At 40.3% G+C, this 4704-nt stretch overlaps 1 protein-coding gene across 1 annotated transcript in view; it reads left to right on the top strand.

The window, feature by feature from the left end:
- The first annotated feature begins 422 nt into the window (after nucleotides 1-422).
- Nucleotides 423-4704, top strand: part of LOC117954590 (cadherin-18-like) — a 75498-nt gene continuing 71216 nt past the window's right edge. Inside the window, exon 1 of the mRNA XM_034888509.1 lies at nucleotides 423-558. The gene's annotated coding sequence lies outside the window, so the exon portion shown is untranslated. The remainder of the gene's footprint in view (nucleotides 559-4704) is intronic.

Consider the following 4704-nt stretch of genomic DNA (forward strand, 5'->3'; position numbering starts at 1 on the left):
GTGAAAAGTCAGACCCAGAAAAACTGAATTATCCTTTAACCAACTGCAGCCATAGTGAGAGATGCAGAGAAACTGACAGGGGTGTGTGTGAGCAAACTGCAGAAATAATTGTGTGGAGCCAATCATAATCTCAGTGTTTTTGTATGTGTAGCCACTAGTCTACTGTGTGTGTGTGTGTGTGTGTGTGTGTGTGTGTTTGTGTGTGTGTGTGTGTGTGTGTGTGTGTGGCAGCCAATCGTGTTCTCAGTTTGCAGACGCAGAGGCTGCAAGCTGGCAGAGGAAGAAAAAAAAACATATACAGTATATACATAGAGAGAGATAGAGAGATGGTGGGGAGCAGAGTGAAGAGAGAGAGAAAGAGGTGGTGACAGATTGAAAGAAGCAGTCTTTTATTCTCAGTGCTACAACGATGGAGAGAGAGAGAGAGAGAGAGAGAGAGAGATAAACATTTGCTTGGCCAGTGGCAGGCAGTGAGCGGGATCTAGAGAGAGGGAGACAGACAGATGAGAGTAACACGGCGTGAGGAGAGGGGAGCCCGAACACATCCGTCTGCACGAGGTAAAGACCATCACTCCATTCATCTCCACCTCTCTCTCTGTTCCCCTCTCATCTCTTTCTTTCTCTCCGTCTTAATCATTCTTTCACTCCAGCTTCAGTGCTGAGCAAATGCTGTTTAGCGGCTGCAGGTGTGTGTGTGTGTGTGTGTGTGTGTGTGTGCATGATAGAAAAGTGTCTACAATCGGTGGTATACAGTATACTTTTGTGTGCGTGCGTGTGTGTGAGAGAGAGAGAGGGAATGTCCATTGTGTGTGCATTATTTAAGAATGTGTATGTGTGTAGTTGAAGAGTGTGACACTATATGTGAAGCTGGTGGATTTGGCCATAGGGAATATTATTTATAAAACTGCACATATGCTCACCATTAACACACACACACACACACACACACACACACACACACACACACACACACCCCTATAGCCCTATCAGCCAGTGTATTGGTGTGTTTGACTCCAGGCAGAGCGGAGCTTTAAAGAAATCATTTGCACAGTGGACTGTGATCAATCCTCTGCAGTCTTGAATGCAGACCGGGCAGCTAGATGAATGCAGATTTTCAAATATTTCCCCTTTTTTTCTTTGGATCTTTTAAGCCTGTAATAGAATGATACTTTTAAGCTTTCCTGCCAGTGATGGGACTTTTCTCAGTGACGCAGAGGAGTCAAATGTGTAAATCCCTTGGTAAATCAAGATTGGATTTCCCATGTGGAAATGCATACAATTTAGACCAACTAATAAGCAGGAACGTGCTGATTAATGTGATGATCTCCAATATCTGGTTATTTTGCCTCCCTCTTTTGGTAATGTCTTTGCTGATTTTGCCATTTTCTGAGAGATCATTGATTTCTAAAACTGGGCTGTAGTGGGTCCTAATTTTTTTTGTTATGCTTATGTTATGTATTTGACACTGTTTTTTTGTGTGTTTGTTCAGCCATGAAATGTAACATTGGTCATATTAACAACTCTATTCATACACCCATCCATCCAACTTAAACACCTACATTGCTTTTATTTACCTAAGCCCTTTATTTGGAACAGGCTTATATTTATTTCTTATGTCCCCAGTTAATGCAAAACATTCTCCCCATCAGCTGGTGTCTAAATTACCATAATATCTAATATTCTATTTTACACAAGCTTTTACTCAATTAATGCCAGTCATCAGTGTTAAGCTACACTAAATTAAACAAAACCTTTCTGCGTATTTTTCACGCTAAAGTCTCCCAATCTAACCTTTATAGGTAGTCATACATTTACTATAATGTCCAAGGAGAGATTTTCAGGAGAAAAAACTGATCTGCTCGTGTGTGAACTGAAAGCTGTTTAAATAACAATAAAAAGGCTGCGTTATTGACTTTAGACCAGGTGTTCGGTGGTCAATGGCGCTCTCATTTTCCGCTGCCTCAAGAAAGCAATAAGCCAAGAATGCCCCTGAACACACCTCCCTGTAAGCCCATGAGCGCGTAGACAGGCACAGGTGCATTTGCTAGTTAAACGATGTGGACGCTCAATAAGAAATTAAAACATCAGCCCCAAACTAGCAAAGACACTTGCGTCAGGCTTTGTGCTGTGCCGGGTCTAAGACTGGGGCCATACATATACTGAAATATGAAGCCAAAGCCAGAAACTAAACTAAGTTTTGGAACTAAAAGCCAAACAGTGCTGCCACTATTTTAGTGATTTCTTAGCAAAACGTTTCCTACAGATTGTAACGTTACTGAAAATACAGCAGTTAGAAGGTAATGTTGGGCACCCAGATAGCTCAGTTGGTAGAGCGGGTGCCCATGTATAGAGGTTTACTCCTCGATGCAGCCGGCCCGGGTTTGAATCCGGCCTGCGGCCCTTTGCTGCATGTCACTCCCCCTCTCTCTCCCCTTTCATATCCTCAATTGTCCTATCAAATAAAGGCCTAAAATGCCCCAAAAAATAATCTTAAAAAAAGAATGTAATGTTGATGCTAACTCTGAAAGCTGTAGGGCAGCTAACATTTACTGTGGCTGTCTCCATGAAGCTCCCAGCTATGCTCCTATACCTCGCAAACTAGGTATAAGCTAACTATTGATAACAATCATTTTGGGTGTCGATTTTAAAGTAGTTAAAACTATTTCCCTCATTCTGATTTCCTGCCGCAGCCTGTCACTTGCACCTGATGGCTACTACCGCTACCGGCTACTATCGTTAGTCTGTACGTAGCGTTAGCTCAAAGAGCCTTGGGTTCTCACTCCCCTAAATGTTGATCAGACATGACAAGGGAGATTAGCTAAAGTTAGCCAACCTATTTATTTAAAAAAAAATACAGTTGAATGGTAATTTCAGATTTGAATAGTATTGATTTTTTTTTTTTTACTTTTGGAATTCGTTCCAACAGCCCTACTCTGTATGACAATGTCTTTTCATTTTACAGGGTGGCTGTTCAGAAAGGCTTAAAACTGATACACAAGGACAGACAACATGTACCATTTAGTCATTTTCAAGTGTAACCTGGCTCTTAGGATTCAGCCTCCAGGGGGGCATTAATGAAGTTGGTGGACTAATCAACAGGCAGTGCTATTCCTGGAGCCAGGCATACGGCTTTTGGGATAAAAGATTTATTTAGGACAAACAGTGACCATAATAAACTGGACTAGACATCTGATAATAACATGAGAAACCATTATGGAAGTGCAGTACGTGTTCAGCATTTAGATAAGATTGAGGTTGAGGTGTGGAGGAGACAAGTAGTCCACCACTGTTGCCGCAGTTATCAATAATAAAGCAGAAAGCAGGAAACTCAATATTGCAAATTTCTAAAAGCAGACCAAGATCGAGATCTAGCTGTCGGACTTGTCTCTTTATATCAGCTGACTTTCAAATGGGAAAAAAGAGTGCAATGACAAAAACTGTTGTGCGGCTTCTATCCAGCTTCCATTGTGTGCCCCTGGACACAGCAGCATTGAATGAAGATGTCAGCTGTGACGCATAACGTCACCGCAGATACCGTTTGTAATGACACGTGTGCACATACAGTTTCTTTATTAAATGAATGTCTGTACATTATTTATGTGGACAGACTGACAGATTTTTACTAATTTACTTATATATATATATAGTAAATTAGTACTTATGTTATATTTTATATATATTGTTGGTTGCAGTTAACAGCCAGAGCAATTCATTGCAGCAATTACCCAATGTGATGTTCAGGTCATATTATGTCTAGGTTATTTAGATTTTTCCATACAATTTAGTGCTAAAAAAAGTTATTTAAATCCTAATCCAATGGGTAAAGTACTCCAGTGACGATGTACATTTTTTTTTTTTTTAATCTCACACCAATCATATGTTGAGTCTTATGAGTTTGTCTTAAAATACATAGCAGAGGGTTAAGACATAATACATAATACAGAACATCATGACTGGATTCCAAGGCAGATAGACACAAACATAACTAATTTATGTAGGTTTTTAATATGTTTGATAGATAGATAGATAGATAGATAGATAGATAGATAGATAGATATATAGATAGATAGATAAGAAGTCATACAAATAGCACATTAGAAATGGAAGTTGGAAACCTTGTCAGTATTCAAGTCACGGCCTCTGCCTTCTTTCTGAGGTCCGCTGTGTATTCCCCTCCAATTAGCATCATAATTAGCAACATTGGATGCTAATCCATGGCTAATTGGTTTTGATAGATCTCCAGGAGCCAAAAGAAACTGTGGCGCAGCCTCTGCCCTTGGACTGGAGCAGAAGGGCAGTTAGTTACACTGTTTCACATCTAGGTGTGTTTAAAGTGTTTGATCAACGAAACGTTTCCCCTCTCTTAAAGTGCACTGTTTAAACAGCAACAATCTACATATGTTGGGGTGGGTAACAAGTTCCATTCTTTTTAGGCATCTACCGAATTGCCCTTAAAAAAATTCATTCAATACCAAACCTCAATGCTTAAAGATTAAATCTCATCAGCGCCAGTGAGCCATAAGCATGCAGCATGCTTCTATCTACTGAACAAGACCGAATGGAACGGTGCAACCGTTCGACTCCAGTGTAATCAAGTGGTGTCTTTGTTCTTGGCAAGTTGGAGTCATTACCAAGCCTTGTTTCTAGTGCATACTAATACTTGGTATCTTGGTAGTTATGTTAAGTAAACCCACGATCACCAAC

This window comes from Etheostoma cragini, chromosome 12, assembly GCF_013103735.1.
Source record: "Etheostoma cragini isolate CJK2018 chromosome 12, CSU_Ecrag_1.0, whole genome shotgun sequence".
Classification (NCBI taxonomy): Eukaryota; Metazoa; Chordata; class Actinopteri; order Perciformes; family Percidae; genus Etheostoma; species Etheostoma cragini.